This window comes from Nothoprocta perdicaria, unplaced genomic scaffold, assembly GCF_003342845.1.
Source record: "Nothoprocta perdicaria isolate Ctin4 unplaced genomic scaffold, notPer1 scaffold_16, whole genome shotgun sequence".
Taxonomy (NCBI): Eukaryota; Metazoa; Chordata; class Aves; order Tinamiformes; family Tinamidae; genus Nothoprocta; species Nothoprocta perdicaria.
The window spans coordinates 2,235,609-2,255,833 of record NW_020454760.1 but is presented as its reverse complement, the minus strand read 5'-3'; the positions used below and the strand labels follow the sequence as shown (position 1 = coordinate 2,255,833).

Genomic DNA, 20,225 nt, shown 5'->3' with positions numbered 1-20,225 from the left:
AAGAAATGCTTCCTTAAGTTCCTGTGGAACTTCCGATGCTTCAGTTTGAAGCCATTTCCTCTAGTCCTATCCCTGCCCACCACTGAAAAGAGGCCGCCCCCCTCCTCCTCACTGCCTCCCTTGAGGTATTTATACACGCTGATCAGGTCCCCCCTCAGCCTCCTCTTCTCCAGGCTGAACAGACCCAGCTCTCTCAGCCTTTGCTCATAGGGCAGATGTTCCAGGCCCCTGATCATCCTGGTAGCCCTGCGCTGGACTCTCTCCACAGCTCCACATCCCTCTTGTACTGGGGAGCCCAGAACTGGACACAGTACTCCAGATGTGGCCTCACCAGGGCTGAGTAGAGGGGGATGATCACTTCCCTCGACCTGCTGGAGATGCTTTTCTTAATGCACCCCAGGATCCCGTTGGCCTTCTTGGCCACCAAATATTTAGATATAGGAAATTCAGTTTTAAAGTTACTTGAAGTCTCAAGTAAACAATTTGCAACAGTATGTTAGGCTTCCTTGTGATCCTTCCCGTTAGTACGGGTGGATGCAGCTTTTCACCGGCGTCTTTTGCTTCAAAGTATTTTAGTCTTGATAGATGTCCAGGTTTTGCCTAATGCTTTTGTACTTTCTTTTAAAAGAAAATAGTTTACTTGTTATTCATTAGGTGGAAGCTATCAAACTAAGTGCACGAATTCTCTATAGCCATTAACTTGGTGTGTGTCACTTCCAGGGGTGTCAGATGGGTCCAGGCTCGTCACTGCCATTTGAATGACTTGCAGTCTTACAATTTATTTCAGATGGGAAGGTTTATTTCTGTTATTTCTTTTGTCCTTTCTGATTTTATTGCTGGTCTTAGTTTTCTAGCTTCTACTTATATTTATTCACATAAAAATGTTTATGTTATTCGCATAAAAATGTTTGCTGCTGGTCAAGTGTAAGATTTTTGTATATTTTGATTACTTTGATCTAGAAACTGATCATTTGTGAAGAACTTGCGGCAAAAAGCTATTTATCCAAGCTCAGTTTGCTGTTATTTGTCAGTATTTCATGAATACTTTGGAGGAAACATCTGACTAGGGTATGGCTTAACGTGATTTTTTGATTAGTGATAGAATTGCAGAGAACAACAAATCCTAGGTGCTGTGTCATGAAAAGACAGACACATTCAGGGTCAAATGAGTGACAGTATCATTCAATCACTGCTGACATGCTCTACAGCTTGGAAACTTTCGTGAGGTATTTGCTATTGCACTGTGCAATAACCATTTTATTACCTTTTCATTCCCTTCCTTGCAATGCACTGCTTAGAACTTACTGACTTTGGTTAAAAAAAAATAAAATATTTGAATAGTTCTTTGTGTGTTAAGGTTGCAAATGATCTGAGTTTCCTCTTCTCCAAATACTGTACATAAACAATTTTTTTGGTGTTTTTTTAAGGTCAAGATAACTTTTATTAGTATTGTTAGTGTTTTTCCCTAGCAGGTAGCTGGCACCTGGGACTTGCTAATTTGCACGTCCCAATGATGGATAATGCAACAGCTTGTTCCTGGTCAGCGATTTTAGGAGCCGTGTTTTCCTCCGGGCAGCAGGAGCAGCCGTCGGCAACCGCTGCCTCTGGGCCGAGCGCTCTGCCTAGGACGAAGGCACGTGCCGGTCCCCTCGTGCCCGCAGTTGTGGCCGCTGCAGCTGCAGCCGTCTCCCCTCCGCCCCGGACACGGTGGCAGCGAGTCCCAAGCAAGGGAGCAGCACGCCCACCTGGCTCCATTACTTTTCAGAACCTTAATAAACGAAATGCAGCAGTGTATGGGCTATTGGAGCTTAAGCCACCCCTCCTCTTCAGAGAGAAGAGGGATTTAAAAAAAAAAAAAAAAATCTCTGACTTGGTGCTTTGGCACACCCCGGTTCGCCTTGGATGTGGGCTTCCTGCTCGAAACAAGCCCCAGAAGCAGAGGGTGCTGTTGTGGGGGCCCTGTCGAAGTCTGGTTGTTGCTGTACTTATTTTTCTGGTCCAAATTTCCAGACTTGAACTAAAGCTGTGACCGTGCATCTGAAGTCATCTAACCTGCCTCTTGCCTTGATGCAAGTTAGCTGAATGGAGCAATGTGAAGCCAGGTGCCGTCTCCCTGCTGTTACTTCGTCATAAAAGATTGCGAGCTAAGCACGAGCAGATGCACATTTTGTTTGATATGCCTGTGCTGAAATCAGAAATCATCTGAAGGCTTTGTATATATGTGCACTGTCACCTGGTTATGTAAGTTAGCAATTTTTGCAAGTACTCAGAAAGTAAGAGAGCGTGTTTTTTAGAGAACATGGTGTTGAGGGAATATGTGGGCAATCTGAAATGTCACCTGGTTTGTAAGGACAGGGAACAAATTGAAAACAAACAATCTCACGATGATGGAGTTGTAGCTGCAGCAAGGATGGAGTGTAGGCGTGCTTCCATTTTATCTTTTGCGAGGATAATTTCTCAGCGCAAAAGGTCACAAAATCTCACATTGCTGAGTATTAGAAAGATAATCTTGCTTGAAGTTTAAAATGTTTACAAGCAGTAAATATTGCGGGAATTTATTTATACCAAACAGAACTGTGTGACTGCATACCTTAGCTTGCAAATACATGCTAAATTGCCATCTCTGGCAAGACCCAAATGCAATAACTTGCAAAGTAGAAATTATTTGGTGCCCATTTTTAGGGAGGTTAATTATTTATTTTTGTCACTCATCTTGTCTACTGTTTTGTAATTGGCTGCAAGTGATTAGAGATTTTTCTGACTGCACATAAGACTTTGACTTCTGGCATTTCAGTCCTGGTAATAAAAGATTCAATATAACAAAGAATGATGGCGCCAGAATTGGAGGGGTACTAATGGAAGGATCCAAGAATCACTCAGGACTTTAAAACACATCCTTTGCGTTGTGTCTTTCAGCTGCTGAAGGCTTTTGCCAAGGGGAATCTATCTGAATCAGCAAATGGGAATTTGAAAAGAAAGCACAGAAATACAGAAGTATTAGAAGATCTGATTTATATATACATATATATATACATAGAGAGAGAGAGAGAGGGAGAGGAGAGGCTTTTCCCTTAAAGGAGGAAGTTGGTGTTTCAGAAACTGTTGGTTTGGATTTGGGGAGCAGATTGCTCTTTTAGATGCCCGCAAGTGAAGCGGCTCTTTGCCTGGTAGTTGTATGTTGAACAACAGCTGTTTTGCAGCAGAGTGAAAGATCAAGGTGAAGAGTTAAACTTGGATCTCTTACAGCATTAGAAGCCCCACATGGGCTTTTGACATCTCATTAAAAATTAAGATGATTATAAATTTGTAGTGTGGTGGTGAATAAAATGTGGGGTGTGGAGGTGTAGTTGTTTTTTCTCTCCTCCAGTGAGGAGCTGGTATGACCCATTCCCTTTTGTTGCTTGGAAGACAAGCTGCAAAAATGAAATGAAATATCTTGATAATGAAAAAGCTCGCACAGGCAAACCAGAAGTGACTGTGTCTGCAGTGCATTTTGCATTTGTGTCATCAGAGCCTGGCATGTTCTGTTAAATAACCTTTCGTGATAAGTGCCTGGGTGGATGTTCTGTATGCAGATGAGCACAGGATCTCTTAATCAGCGAATCAAAGAGCTAGAGGATCATTCACAGCCAGTGCAGAACAGCTGAGTGCATTTCATTGCTTTGCCTTTAGAGGAGAAAGGGGATGAACACGCTCTCACCTCCACAAGCTGTGGCCTGTGGTTGCTTCAGGATTTTTGCTAATACATTGACCTTTCGTTTGTAGTCTTACAGTGGAAAAATAGCTTCTGAAGAGCATCTTTTTCAAGTTTGTGCCTCTTCTCTACGTGTATTTGGTAAGCAGTGTATTTTGAGCCTGTTCTGTTAGAGCAGGAAAGCCTATTTTAAGCAACAGAAGACAACTTTAAGGATTATGCAGCTTAGAGGTTCAATTTATGAACCACCTGGTGAATCATTTCCAGATTTCTTTTGCAGTCTCTGCAAAGGATTCTAGTGTCTAAAGATCATTTTATTATCGATATGCAGTCATGCAGTTCGATGTTCTTTCCCTTTGTGAAGCAAATGACATCAAACAAATTGCATTATGAAGCCTAAAAATCCAATATAAATGTGTAATGCTCTTTTCCACTCGATGAGACCAAGATATTTTGCTACCTCAAAATAATACTGATATGTTTAATTTTCACTTTTTTGATACATTAAACCACATGAGATCTCTATTTTGGCAACATTTTACTTTGAAGTTAAAACCTATCAAGCCCTGGGAGAGCTCTGTTGGCGATTAGGCTTTGTGAGTGCTTTTTTACAGGAGAGAGATTACACTTAAAAAGTGCTTTTGGCTGACTCGCTAAACAGTGCTTAAATATACAGGAAATGTCTGTGACAAATATTCTGGATTTATATTTCAGTTTCTGAAAATGTTATCTCTTCCATTTAGCTTCCATCATCCATCTATTGTGTTAATAATAATGTTTGAATTCATGAATAGGAGGCAAGCCAAGGATTCAAATGTTACAGGAAGGGCTGCGAATATATCAGCTGCAGCTGGCAGATGAGGAGGAATCAAATGTGGTTTCCCTGTTGTGCGAGATGTGCCTCTGAGGACGTGTGGGTAATGCTGTGGTCCATCCCCATTGCTGGACCGCTTGCTATTCACATAAGTACTAAGATTGGGTGATGCTTCAGAGTTAAGTGCCCCTTGTTTTCTTCTCGAAAAGGGAGCTCAGCTGGGACTAGGGAAAAGACAGGTAGGTGGGCATGGGCTTTGCTCTGATAAATATTCTCCTGGAGCAGAAATGCAGAAAGCAGTAGGAACATCCTTCTTCATGAAGGCTGGTAGGACTGCTGAAAATGAAAATGAACAAGAGTGGGTTCTGAAGCACTTGATTATTTAATAACTGATAAGCCAGTAGGCCTATTACAGCATTTGGAAGACAGTAAATCAGACCGTAGTTCTGCAGACCACGCAGAGCAGCACAGAAGAGGCCGGCTGGGTGGACATGGGTCCAGAACAGAGATGGAGAGAAGGGAAACAGGAAAAAAAAAAAAAAAAAAAAACAGCTCAAAGAGATTGAAGGGGGATCTCATCTGGGGGCTTCAGGGCCTGATGCAACAGTGACATTTTTGCCATCAACCAGTTGTGCTTCTGTTCCCACTTTTCTGAAAGTTTCCCTGAGTTGCTTTGATGATGTTTCTGTACGAGTGAGGAAGGTAGATGCCCTTTGTAGCTATCTACTTATCAGGACATGGGAGATGTTTAGGCTCGTTAACTTGATGGAGGATGAGAGCCTTGATTAAAGTGGATATAGGGAGATAGCATTAGCTTTACTGTGCAGACAGTAAGTACTCTGAGGATAATGCATTAGGGATGTAAGTATTTGTATGCTTTACTAATTGAGGCTGCATAGATTTCCAGGATGCAAAACTCAGCTGAACTTTCCACGGGATAGCTTCTTTCTGCTCAGTCTGCATTAGTGTCTCAAGGTAAACTTGGAGAGAAAGAGAGAGACTTCTGCTGGCTGCAGACTAGATTGAATGTTCTTCAGGCTCTTATCACGAGTAGAGGTGGCCAAATCCCAAGGAATTACCTTCACCTGAAGGAGACTTTTTTGTGTCACTAAGCACACATTTCTCTGAGATGTCTTTTTATTTTTGCCCAGAAGTGATTTTTTTTTTACTTGAAAAACGTGCTATTATTTTATGTTAAGTGAATGTCACTTAAAACTGATTTTTTTGCAAGTTATAGCTGAGAGAGCAACTAGCGTGATACAGAAAGTGTTGGCGTCCCCACCTTCGGAGATGACTTCACACCTGCCTTACAAGCTTCTTGAGAAGGGCTGCAAAAATACTGCAGCTCCTCAGCTGAGTTTCTGCAGTGATGCATTACATGATGTTATGTAGGAGAGCACTGTTTGGTTTTGCTCTGACAGCAGTCCTGGTACATTCTTTACCTGGGTGAAAAAGTGAGGATTTGAATTGATTGGCAGCTATGACCAATTCCCCGTTTTGTTTAGGAAGATTGCTTGGGTGCTGCTGAATGTTTGGTGCTAATGTAGTTTAGAGGCATCAGCTTTTCAAGGCTGGAAATCCAGGCTCAACGCAGCTTGTGAGGCTACAGTGCAATTACTTTAATAACCAGCTCAAACATCTGACTACCAAGAGCAGGATTCAGCTTTTTGCAGTTACTGTTGGGATGAAATCCTGTACCGAAAGTAAAACTTTCGGCATTTGCCTCTTTCCTATTTTCCCCCGTAAGTTTCTGCGTTGTCTGAGTGGTGCCACCCGTGAAACCACCACTGCTGCTGTTGGGAGCCGGGAGCTGGTTGCTCGCGAGGCTCGGGAGCGAGTGCATGCTGCTGGTTTCATCTGTTTGTTGGATGAGTTTCAACGCAACCATTTTTTGCCCCAGAACGGTTCAGTGGCCGTAGCATTCGATGGACATTGAATTTGAAGGAAGATCAGACTGTGAGCAGGCCAATAAGCAGCACCAGGCTAGTGGGAGGTGCATATGGTGAGGAGGTGGGAGAAGAGAGAAATGAACACTTGATTCAGAGTCCCCCGTGAGCCACCGTGTCCCCTGTGAGCAACCAGCCCAACCCCTCTGTTGTGCATGGGAGGGTTTATATCCCACGCCCCAGTGTTTCGCCCATTTTTGAAATGAAATAAATGGAGTTTTAAGTATACTTGTTCCTTTATTCCTGATTAAACTCTTGTTTGCTTAATTTCAAATGCTAAAATAAGTACTTTGATCTTCAAAATATGTATATATTTTGCAGGTTTACTATTATAAAGAACCTTGCTGGTGCAGAATTTATATTCTGCTTTGACTGTCTACCCTATATGCCCAACCATACTCAAGAGTACTTCAGAGAAACACTATTGTAGAGAAGATCTGCATTTGCAAAGTGGAAATTGAAGGCTATTTATTTATTTATTCCCCCTCTTTCTCTCTTTCTCCTTCCCTCTAGTAACAAGAGATGTCTAAGGTGCTTAAAAGTATGTAGGAATAGTGATATAAAAACATTTACATTTCTTAACTTGTATAAATGGTTCTCTTAAGCTTTCTATGAGCAGCCTGATAACTTGAATAGTCAAAGGAAATAGAGTAATATTTCTGACTGGACTGTGTTGATAATTGTGAGAGTAGATGCAAAAGACCCATGTCTTCCTTTGCTTTCTTTTTCCTGTACTTCTGCATGATTGTGCTCATCTGATTCGGATTTCAAATACACAGATTTTTGCGTATGCCACAATGTAGCCAGCAGCAGAGTGTGTGAATCTATATGATACAATGGGAAGCAATATGCATTGTTAATTTGACTTTCCAGAATTTGCTTAACAAGTGACTTGGATTATGTAATTGTTGCATTGACGCTTTTGGGGACAGGAGTTCATCTCAGTTGCTTGTTGGCTTTTGCTTTGTTGGTTAGTCTGTTTGGTGACAGTTGTGCTGAGGCTATGACAATGGAGGGCAACTTTGAAAATACCAACCTAATGATGATCAAGGACAGCATCTCTCTTGCTAGTAAGCTAGTGTGTGTAAGAATGAATTTAGTGACTTAAAATATCAAGGTAACGAATTTTCTATGTGTATTCTTTCAGGAATTGGAAACTTGACTGAAGACCAGCACTGGGGTATGTAATAATACCTTAATATTAATTTTAATTTGTTGATACTTTTTTAAATCATGATTTTAAACCATTCCACTATCTATCTATGCATTCTTTGCACTGGCAGTAGGTTTTGTTTCCCTTTTGAACTGAAAGTGTCACTCTGCATTTAAGTTCCATAACATATATTGCATTTTATGTAATATAACCCACAGTAGCAATGGTCATTTTGTAAAAAGACTATTGTTTTAAAAGACTATATGTAGTGAATGAACCTTTTGCAGAATGCTATGGATGCATGTTTTTAGTGTGTTTTGACTTGCCTTTTTAGTGGTTTTCAAAGCTGGTGTTCAGTTAGTCATTGAAGGATCAACTCTGATAATTCAAGTGTATACTGAGAGGCTTCTGAAAATGAGTTTTATTTATAGCATCTACATTTTGAAGTCTAAAGGAGCCAATATTGTTGATGGGAAGGCTTCCTCCTGTATAACTCAAAGTTCCCATTTTCTTTTTCTTTTTTACTTTTTTGCTTCTGGGGCAGAAGCCAGGGCAGTACAGACACATACCTGTCGGGCAGTTGGAGCAGAAGGCTGTGCCTTTCCTGCTGCTGTTTGCTTTGCCTCCCTGTTGCACTGCCTTGACCTGTGGCTAACTGCAGTTCACCGGACTTGACTGATGTAGCCAGTCTCCACAGATAAATCTGCTGCTGAAGAATAGCCTTCTGAGTATGAATTATATTCTGATTTCTTGAAAGGATCTGAAAGAATCTGTAGAAAACCTCTTCAGAGCTTACAATGAAATATGTAGGAATAACTGCGGAAATGAATTAATAATCCTTTAAAAACGCTTCCCTACTGTCTTCTTTCTTAGTCTTAGACATTATTGCTTTATCTGTTCTGAGAGGTTACAGACAGCTTGTCATCAAAATATTTAATTTCTTAATTGTTTTTTTTTTCTTTGAGTAATTCAAAAGTTTCTCCTTAGTGGTGGGTGTTTAAAATCCAAAGTGAATGACTGTTTCAGACTGAGACTAATATTATTCAGCTTGGATGTTCTGAAATTAGAAAAGCCATCTCTGAGGTTTTCAAAGACTGGGTGATAAATTTTATGATATGCCACTTTCTATGGGTATGAAAAGAAAAGCATATTTCTTCATATAAAAGATAACTTTGAATAATGGTCTTGGGCTGCCTTTGGCGAGCACTCCCACACAAGCTTCCAACCTCTTCCCAGGTGGTTCCTCAAGGTTCCCCCAGTAACAAGTGCTGCTGATCCCTGTTTCATTGGGAAATGTTTCTGAGACATGAATGGAGAGCGCTGCTGATGAGTTGGGCGACCTTGATCATGCAGACACGCTATTTCTGGCTGCAGACTTGGTTGTCTCCTGTTCTGTGTTCCCAGTCCGTACGTGTTGGTCGGAGGGTGGATGTGCAAGACCCTAGGCAGGTGTCAGCACACGCTGCTGCCTTGTCAGCCCTGCTAGAGCAGTAGGCAGAAGCACAGAAATAGGCTTCTGTTTACAGAAGAATCTGCTGTTTGGTAAACACTAGCATCAATAAGAATGTAATCAGCATTTGTGTTAAATACCTCAGTTCTGATACAAACCTGGGTGGCATTTGCAGGGAAGTGTTATTAGAAAATAAATTGTGAATAAGTACTTGGAGAATGCCAGTGCTTAGAGGTTAGGTGATGCAGTATGCGATGTTTAGATTACAGCAGTGTGAACTAGAACTTACACTTAATGGAGGAAGAGTCAGAAGAGCGGCCTGGTTCTCTTGTCTCTCTTCTGTGTGGCAAAGTGGAGAGCTCTGTGCAGCTCTAGTATGAAACGGGGTGGTCTGAGAGCCTCAGGTTTGTTTATTTGAGGATTTAAATTCTACTAAAACCTTCCGGTGGGGGTCTCGTAAGCGTATATATGTATATATTTTTATTTATAGTGAAAGTTTACACATTCTTGGGCTCCTTGGAGTATTTCTGTAGTTAAGTAAGACGTTTTATAGGTCTTTTGCTGTGATAGTACAGGTTTTTGTTTCTGGCCCATTAGGTAAACAATAACTGGTGCTGATTTCCTGAAGTGACTCTGTAAGTACAAATTTGAAACAAAATATTTGTGCATTTTAATGGTATAACTATAAAATGCTGCTTTATTACCTGTCAAGGTAATTAAAACAGCTACAGGCTAACAGTCATCTCAGAAAGCTTGTAGCATCTGTGCTTTGCATTCAGTGATCAGACATTACAGTGCAATTTTAATTAGAAACGTTACCAGCAGACACACTGTACAGTTGTGTTTGAGAGTGTCATTTTCTGCATGGGAATACTGACTGTGTGGGACAATAGCTCTAGGAAAGGAAGTTATAATGGGCGTGTTTTGCGCTTTATAGACCACATGGCAGTTAATTACACCAGGGCTCGAAACTGTAGGGTTTTTCTCATTGGTGCTTGTTATCAGAGGGGTAGTTTCCTGGGTGCCCTGTGTATGGATGTCTTGATGCTGACAACGGGAATTTGAAGCGTGGTGCCACCAATCCCTCCCTTAATAGGGCAAACCTAAACAGCTGGGACTACATCAGTTGGTCTTGAGTGATTACAAAAACTAAATGAACAAAATTGCTATTTTATGATGGATTTAGTGGGATGTGCCTTTTAGAAGACAGGCAGCCTCTGCTTTTCTTGAAATTGTGCCTTAGAGATGGTTCACTGATTTTACAGCAAAATGAAAAGACAATTTTTGGTACATATTATTTGGATTATCCTTAGATACTGCAGGGAAGCAATTAATTTGAGCCATTTTTCATTTTCCATCATGTAAAAACAATATTCATGATGGAGTATTCATGGTTTGACTTTTGTTCACAAGAACAAAATGAACACGAAAGTGTCAATCAGATATTTGAGCAAAATTTATAATAAAAGTATGTTAAAAGGCATGAGCACCTGCCCTTGCAAGAAAAGTCCTTTGCAAGCAGGTTTGGAAGGGTACCTAAATATTGGACATTTAACTCAATTTGGTGAGATATTTCTTTACAGTTATGTAAAACATTTGCTATAAATGGCTTCCAGAAAGTGTGTGAACTGGTGGTACATATTGTCTGTGTTCCCTGTGTGTGTATGGGGTTGAAAATGACCCTGCTGAAGAATTACTTGTAAGTCAGCAATGTCATTGTGTTCTTGAAACTGGATACAAACATTATTTATATATTAAAGCAAATCCACTCTTCTGCACTTGGTTGATGCTATAAAGAGATTATCATGGTTTTACAAGAAGATTAGGATGTTGTAAATATGTTCTGACCATAGTGCTTTTACAGTTCCTTGTGGCTGGGGTAAGATGGCAATTCCAGACCTTATGTTTGTGTGTGCAGATTGTGATTTTCCAGCCTCCTTGAGGTTCTTAATTTTGGATTCTGGTGTACTCTGTATTTCATGTGGTACAAGTCTTACAAGTAAGGGGAAATTATCTCTGATGATAAAATGTCACTAGAAGTGGCCCTACTGCTGCACATGAGTTTGATAATTTATTACTCTGTGTGATGGATGGCACACTTCGAATGCTACTGGGTCCAAGGATTTCAAGGCTTATTTTTCTAAGACAAACAGGTAATGGCTGCTGGGTAGTCATGAGAAAAGGGAATGAATATCCTATTTTTACCGTTAATTACTGTAGTAAACACCCCCTAAACCAAACAAAAATTTTAATGTATTCCTCTCCTTCCTCCCCTCCCTAAATGGGCAAGTCCTGACAGCTACTTTTGCCTGTTTTAAGTATCAAATTCTGGCTAAATCTTATTCCAACACATTTTTTTTTTCTTTTTTTTTGTGACGTTAAGGCTCACTCTCTTCATATGCATATGGCAAGCATTAGTAATCGAAATTCTCCAACTTTACGTGCTGTGTTTTTAGCTAATATATTCCATGCCGATTTATCAAATCTGTTCAGTGACTCGCTGAACTTTGCACTGTTACTAGATGGATTACAAAAAGAGCCAGTTGGCAGTTTTGTTGAGGAAGTCCCTGTAAATACCTGAATAAATATGTATTTTTCTGATACAGGAAAGAATGTTTTACAGATGACTTATAGGCAGGGGTCACTGCCTGCCTGTATCCTCTGAGCTTTTATGTTTGCTTTCTTATGTCTTCTCTCTCTCCCCTTTAAGTTCTGCAGTAGTGTAGCCAGGTCAAGTTTAAAAGCTTTGAGGAAGATATATTGTAAGGATGCTTCCTGGACTCTTAAAAGGCTGAAAGATGAAGTCTTCTAGCGGATGTAGAAGTGGCTGAGTCTGAAAGCAAAAGGAATATGTCCAAGGGAAAGGACTTTTATAAAAAAAGAAAAAGGGGGAGGGGGAGAAGGGGATGAGAGCCTTAAGTAACAAGGATATGGGTAGGTAGGTGCTGTCCAAAGCACTACTTGAAAGGAGTGAGAAACTGTCTTATCGAGGCATTATTGTATTGAAGAATAAAGTGCTGAATCACTGGAAGCCAACAAGTAATGTGGAGTCTGGAGGCCTGGCGAAAAAATGTCCACTGTAATTTGATTAAAATCACCGTAGCATTTGTTTGAGACTGTATCCATCAATCTGTAGTCTGTGGTGGTTGATGCCTCAGGGGATACTTAAGTGAATTTAGTGCTCCTGGAAAATGCTGGAATGACAGTTCTAGACAAGACAATTCTCTGTTTACTTGTGGCCATGCGTGTGTCTGCCTAATGCACCTATTCAGCTTTCTGAACATCTTTCTGGTGGATGGTTAATCTGAATTGAGCATTGCATCTTCCTCTACAAACTGGAAGAGGAACACTGTATGTTTGAGCAATCAGTTGCTGATAGCAGTCTTGGATAGCTGAATTCATTAAGATAGATCTATGATATTTAGTGTGTTAGAGCTTTGTAGATACAGGCTGAACTTTTAAAATCATAAGCACTGTTAAACCCCTCTTAAAATTTCCTTTTAGGAAACAATTTAGGTTAGAATGATCTCTCGTTGTGCTAGAACACATGGGTTTAAGAGACAGCTGATAGATCCTTGCAGGCTGTCTGATCTGAGTGTGTGAAAGCATGGGAGCTTTATTGGGATTGAAGAACTGAAACTGCCCCCTCTGTTTTTATCTTGATAAGTAAACTTCAGCCCTTCCATGTCTTTCTACTCAATGTTTCATAGTTAACCGGGGGGGAAAAAAAAGTGTTAGTAATCTACAAAGCCCCTTTCTGAGAATTTCTTCAGCTCAAGCAGCTTGATCAGAATCCAGCATCAAAATGAACATGAAAGAGCTTTTTTTCAGGTGTGAGAGAGAAAGTCTGAATATAGCCATGCAGAAGCCCTATGTGATGCTGCGAAGTTAAAAGCAGAGTCTCTACTTTGGCTGAAGCAATGGCTGTTGTAATTATAAATACTGAAAGTTATTCTCTCCGACTTTAATGTGACGGGGAGAGCTGTTGGAGGCAATCTACTTGAAGGTAAGCAGCACAAAGAAATGAAAGGATAAGAAGGTAAGCCACAGCTTTACTGTGACAGCTATAGTGATCCTTCCTTCCCAAAATTATAACACAATGACAACACATACATATGCAATAAGCATTAAATAAGGTTGTAGAAAGGAGCCTTGATCTTTCTTTTTAACCCAGCTTTCCATACGTTGTCGGAGAGGAGTGAAAAGAAGGCTTGGAATATAGAGGAGCAGCAAGCTCCTGGCTGTTTGCAGAGGAGGAGGAAGGGGGAATCAAAGAGAAAATGGATGTGCCAGGGGATGAACGGATTGTGAATAGCGACGTACAGTGAAAGTTGCTGCATGTTATGCAAACTGTCTTGCAAATATGAACAGATTCTCTCGTTTTGTCATGCAAGTTTTCTGTGAGTAGCTGTCTTGTGTTAGTGTTCTCATGCATTATTTGGCATGAGCAAGCAGGATATATTAATTGTTTAAATGACTTTATTTTTGTATTTAGTTTCTTTGGCTTCTTGAGCTCTGTCATCTGGTGAAGAGAGGAAATTAGGTTTGTGAGGAGAATATACTCTTTTTGCTAGGTTGAATCACATCATTTTTACTAGGTTTTCAGTAAGAAAAAGAAAGGTGGAACAGCAGAAATGGTAAATAGTTTGCTGACCAGCTACTAAACCTTCAAATCTCAGTTATTTGAACCACCTTGACTGTGCCCCTAGTAATTTGCAGTAGCATCAATTAACACTAAGGACATTCATTCCAGTATACTAGAATATTAAATATTTACTTAAGGAATGCAAATGAAGTATACCATCTTTGCATTCACATGCCCCTTAACCCAGATATTCATAAGGCAAAAAAATGTTCAAATCAGCAAACACAGAGGTGTCACTGCTGAAATTATAAAGTATGAAATGATCAGAACCAGGTTTTGATATTGTACTAGCGTATGCAAGGTCTTCACTCAAATTCAGAGTTAGAGCCTTGTTGGACTACTTGTTGGTAGTTCTACCCAACTAGAACTCAGAAATTCCAAAGAATGAAAAACATTTTAATTTTTTAATCTTCAATTTTGAAGTCTATCTTGAGGTATTTTTTTCTTTTTTTCTTGGTTTTCTTAGTTTCTCTTTTCTAAGAGCAGAGCTGAAGTTAGTGTCTTTACTGAGAAGGAAAATAAGATGTGATCTTTGACTTAATTTGGAGAGGGCTTTTTTAGCCAATCGTTGAGATACTGTATTATCTTAGAAAACATCTTTACTCTGTCTCCTCATTTTGAAAGACTTCTTCCATAAAGCATTGTGTGTTAGTTATGATCTCTGTTGCAGTGCTGTTACTTAACCTGAGTGGTGACAGAAACCATGTGGATTGTCCCATGTCCTCAACATCCCAAGTGGCCTGAAGACAGGATCGGAGCATGAGTCTGTTCCAGTAATACATTGTTATTTCCCTGTGTTTTGTCTCCTTCACCTGTCTTGGCCCCTTTGAAGCTGTTGCTGTAGTCCCATACTTTCCATTTCCTTTTCATATAAAATAGTTCTTTCTCATTGATACAGTTTGTTTTGCTATTTACTTCTGGCTCGTTACCAGTTACAAACATGCCAAGATGTGTACTAGTTGTCAGTTAATGTACTTCAATAGCTTAACTCTCCGGTATTATTTCCTTAAGTGGAATTGTACGGATTATAAACTGTATTTCAGAATTGCCAATAACTTCAGAAGTATTTTGGCGGCTTTATGCTGCTCTGCTTCAAAGCAGTTCAAAAATCTTCTTACCTCCTCATTTTTTTCTCATTCTTCATTCCTCTTACTCACCAAGAATTACCACCGTTATGCGTCACCTTTTCCTTGATATGTGAGATACCTCAGGAGAAGAAACCTTTCCTTCTGAAGAGATGTGTCCTATTTTTTCCTTTTTTTTTTTTTTCTTTTTTTCTTCTGGCTTTGCCACAGCCTCTTATTCTAGAATTAACACTCTAGAATTCAGAGGCTGATGATTTGAGGTACCTCTTTCCCCCCACCTATGAAATGGCACTGTAGCCTTCTTTCTGACTTCTCTGCTAGATGCCTTTTTCATAATGTATACAGTATTGTAGCTGTAATATACTAGCTGTGCATTAAGTTGTCATTTCAATGCAAATTTTATCCATCACTACTGACAGTCTGATTTATTCCTCTTTTTAATTGCTACAGTGTATATTGCTCATATTCCTGATAGTAAGCTTTTCCACCTTTGATGTTCAAGCATCCTAAACTGCTTGTTTGTCCTTTGGGTCGGTTTGTGTTTGTTCTAGCCTCAGTGCAAGCTTGAATGGAGATGCTGGAACTACTCCAGGCTTTCATGGAAGTGTATGCAAGTGGAAGCCTATCCTTGCTTCTCTTTTAGTTTAATTGTAGGTTCCTTATTTTTTTCTCTTTTGCTTATCGTCAGCTCCTGTTGTTCTTTGCCTACTATTTTATAGATAGCTACATTCTTGCTTATCGGTTTGTAATGGAGATTATATGGATTAATTCTTTTAACGTTAGAATGTTAATGAAAGGGAATGACAGCACCGAGATGTCCAAGAAGCAGAGTACGAGGATCCTTATGAGACATACGGATATTTAGCAATGTTGTTTTCTTCAGCATCTGTTAGACTTCCACGTGGCGCCCTAATTACAGGTTGTGTCAAGTTAAGCTACTGCATATTGTGAGTCTGGATATGATCGTACGCAGCCCCTCGAGCCCCAGCTGTTCCTGCAGGGTGCTGGATGATGCACGTGAGGTGCACCAAGCCAGAAGGACTTGTGGTTATGGCATATGTAGCATTGTACCTTATTAACATTTGTCTATGAGTTTTTGTTATAGGCTCTATTGCTTTCATATGAGCCTCATGTTTCTAGGCTTTTTATGCTGTCTTTAGATTATTGTCAGAACAAATCACATAAATCTGCCTGACAGTCCATGTGAAATGCATGCCAAGTAACTTTAAATTTTCACACAGTGAATCTCCTGAAAAAATGCTGTCATCTTCATTGGATTTTCATTTCTTTATTTTTAGTGTTTTCTGCAACTTACTATAACTCACAAATAACATTTTCTTTGCTTGTTAGGTAATACTATCTCTGGTCAGTGGTGTGCAGTCTTTGTAGGCTTTTGGCCTTGCTTTCTGTCTTTTGAGACTATTTGTCGTGTACTGTATTATCTGCATTTTATAGATATATTTTGAACATTTTTATAACCCCTTACACTCTACTTTCAAGTCAGTTAATTGTAGAAAATTGTGTATCACTTTCTATAGTTAATATACAAAGTGGTTGCATTATTTTTTTGTTCTGATCCCAAAGTCAATAGCATAAAACTTTCTGATTTCCAGATGATATTCATTTTTTTCCTAAACCATTTTCATGTAATCCTGAATTCTAATGCTGTTTCTACACTAAAACTCTTTATACTGTGGTATATTTTTAACTAGTGCTGACTTGGATTTTCTTGTAGTATTTTTGCAAACAACTAAAGTTCTTCTTAAATAGGGGGAGGCGGGCGAGAAACAGTGCCAAAGAGTTTAGAGTCACTCATTTTCATGCAAGAAAAAGATCAACCGGCCTAAGAGCAAATTAATTAAATGATCTGTTTAATGAAAGATGTCATTTAGGAATAGATAATACTTTTCATGTGAACTGCTTTGCTGTATGATCAAGTGGCTTCTGAATGTTATATAAATGTCAAACTACTAGGGAGGTTTTGGAATGGAGCCTTTGCTGATGCACGTTATCTCTCAGCAGGGTTTTCAGCATCAACTTTTCCATTAAGAAGGGCCATGTCCAAAGAGTTCTGTGGGATTACAGGACCCAGAAGGACCAAAGCATCTAGGAATCCAAGGGAAGCTCCAAGTAGTTATTCTTGTTACTGAGTTTGTGCCAGGTCCCAAAGGAGCAAGCAAATGTTCGCTTTTAAAAACAATGGTGGACAGAGTATCTTGCACATCTATATTTAATGAGCTAGTAATTGTGACATTCACTAAGGAGGAGAGTAACCTTCAGGGATTAAGTTTAAGAAACAAGTTCAGAAAAAGACTTGGCAGAGAGATAAAGTGCTAAGGAAATGTTTTCTTTACTGACAGGGGAAGGGGAGGAGAGTAAATAAACTTTCCTGTTTATTATTTTTCTGTGGCAATGTCAATGTAGGGTTTTTTTTCCCCCCCCTCCAAAACCTGTGTATCTGAAGCCATTAGCTGGAATATGTCTCCTTATATTGCAGAAACACAATTTCACCTTTTGTAGATTAGGTGACTTTAAAAGTTTACCAATGTAATACTGCCCTCTGCTTAAGAAATGGTAAACTTCATTGTGTTGTTGCATACTTAAGTAAAACATACATGAGCAAAAAGTAAAGTCTTTAGACATGAGCATTTTCTTCCAGTATTTCAGGCCTTTAGATATATAAAGGCTACATCTTTGGTATTTGTGGACTGCAAAGCTCCAAGTGCTGACTGAATTTGTTATGTCAAAACTAGTTTTGTCTGATGCTGTAGAGTTTTGGGGGTAATGAAAATAATATGGAACTCTTTTCTACTCCAAAATAGTCACATAATACAGTTTTTAGTCTGTTCAAAGAATCCTGACCTGAGAGGTCATTAGGCAAAAGAATGAAGCTAATTGCATATACATGAATATAAAAATGAGTCATCTTGATTAGCCTTCTTGAAATAAATCTCAAAAGGTGGTAGTTGTTTGCTTCTCATATGATGTGACCTAGTGCACTTGATTCTGCCATTGTGTGTTAGTGTGTTGATTTTGCTCCTAACCACTGTAAGTGTACATCATATAGTATGGAAAAAAACAAGGCGTTTGCCTTGAATTATCATTTTCAGAGAGAATGTAGAGTAGTTCTCCATTGCACTTGCTCTTTCTCCTTTTTTCTAGGCCTAGTTTCTTACCTACATAGCAGGTTTTTCTTGTCTTTTTGCATTAGTTTTAACTGAGCAAACTTGAGTCCTCTTACACTACTCTGCCCCAAGTTTCAGCCAACATGAGTGCTACATTACATGCTTTATATTGCTATTTGCATTGGGGAAATCCTCTTCCATAACGCAAAAAATAAATCCATTTAACTCTTACTTTCTTTACCAGTTAGTCATAAGTTCATATGCTGCTTCTGTGGATTTTTTATTTTTTTAACCAACAGTGGTGTATATGCTTATTTCAGCCCCTTAAATATCGTCCTTATTTAAACATTAGCTATTAAAGAACATGAGTCACCACACTGACTCACCACAATCTCAGTAAAAAGCTGAAGAGACCAGTCGGGCTGTGTTACAGCTCATAGTAGTAGCAGGCCCAGAATTGTAGTTTCTGCAATAATAGCACTTCAACATTGAAAGGAGCAACAAGTATTGATGTAGTAGCCATAGGTAAAGTATGAAAAACAGTTGGCAGCCCAGTAGGTAGTGCTGTGTCTCACCACTTCTCCCCCAACCTTGCTACAGCCTAGTGAGCTCTGTATTGTCTCCACCTAACCAAGGTATTAAGCTATGTGACTTGGGAGAGAAGAAAACGTAACAAGACTATGCTCAGCATAGCGAGTGTCTTACAGCTAGCAGCTGCTTGCTGGTGTCCTACTGTGCCTGTTGACATGGCCAGGCAGCATTTGATCCAGATGAGGAGCTTGAGCTTCCAGAGAGCCCTTTCCTCCATGGTTCTGCCTCCTGCAGTACTCTGGGGTCTTGCTGTTTTGTAGTATCCAGACGTGTAATGTATTCAGCCAGTGTAAATCCATGTCACTCAATTAGCTGCGTTCAAATGATGTTGATCTGTCCAACCTGATCATCTGTCCCATGTTCTGTCCTAGTGCCTCATAGAAAAAGCCAATTTCTGAATCCCATTTTTGAAGTCTGAAGTTAGTAACATGAAGTGACAAGAGTTAAAACTCTGCATGTTATAAATATTGGATGTGATATGTTCTGCTTTATTAAGGAAATCTGTTTGGCATTCTGTTGCAGAAGAACTAATTGGGTCCATAGTAAGTGCATAAATTAGGGTTGTCTTGCACAGTGCCAGTAATTTATGTGCTTCAAGTTTTGTGGATGATCTAGGCTTCCTCAGAAGAGATGCCATGCAATTTTAGTAACTTAACAAAAAGACAAAAGGACCGAAGAAATAGATGTATATGGAGATTCTTCCTGAAACATCTGCAGGCAAATGTGCAACAGTTAGAATGTGGTGCAGTGTGCACTGTGAAGTGTGTCCAAACCTTCTTCTTGTTTTCTGTTTATCAGACCTGTCCAGATAATTCACAGCTCGTGCTTATTGAACTAATTTAGTGTAATTTGTTTGACAGAATGTATGATAATTAATACCTCTTCCATTTTCAAAATGAATCAGTGAATGTTATCTTGGTAGAGATACACAGAATAGCAATGTAATAATGGAAGGTATGGTCAAGTGTGAGGTCATAATTTTTTAACAGTAATAATTGGGGAAATACTGTCTGAATTATGTAGCAGGGTTTTATCATCACTGCAGTCAGCAAGAGGAATAGCACTGAGGGTCACTGTTTGACGTATGGATGTTCTGTGTTTGGATGGAGCAAACATGGGAATAACGTTTGGGTGGCCAAACATTGTTGGGAATACCTTCCAGGCAACAGATTAATTTAGGTCACTTAAAGTCTTACCTTCTTAAGGCCCCTGCCATGCCTACTTCACCTGCTTTGTGATGAGGGTAGAAACAAAAGCTGAAAAGAAATGCTGTGAACTAGGTAGTATCTTGAAGGAAAGGCAGCAGCAGGCTTTGCAGAAATCAGCTGAGAAGTGCTTACAGCCTGATTGAACTTCAGCCAGAAAAGCCTTGGAATACAGAAATGGTATCAAAGAATTCGAGTGCAGTAGCATGAGTGGAACACTGTCCATGAATGTTTTGGATGAAATATAGTGCCTTTCTGATTTCTACTTCAATGATATAAAAGATTTTTGTACTTTTTTCCCCTCTCCTGCAGTGGTGTCTGTCGTCTTTAAAGCAGGCTACAGCCTCTTTAAATGACATTAGGTAAAATATATAAATGCAGCCAGGCTTTCCAGTGGCAGGGAGAGTTTTCTCACCACTTGGCTGGTGTGACATTAAGCATTATAGTGTGGTTGAACAGTTTGTGTGTGACCCTGCTCAGTTAACATTTTCATTTCTTGAAGCCCTTTTGGGTCACA

General features: G+C 39.6%; 1 protein-coding gene across 1 annotated transcript in view; it reads left to right on the top strand.

Annotated features, from left to right (window-relative positions):
- The first annotated feature begins 3,772 nt into the window (after window positions 1–3,772).
- CNTN4 (contactin 4) overlaps window positions 3,773–20,225 on the top strand; it is a 215,954-nt gene continuing 199,501 nt past the window's right edge. Inside the window, exons 1-2 of the mRNA XM_026035394.1 lie at window positions 3,773–3,835; window positions 7,602–7,634. The gene's annotated coding sequence lies outside the window, so the exon portion shown is untranslated. The remainder of the gene's footprint in view (window positions 3,836–7,601; window positions 7,635–20,225) is intronic.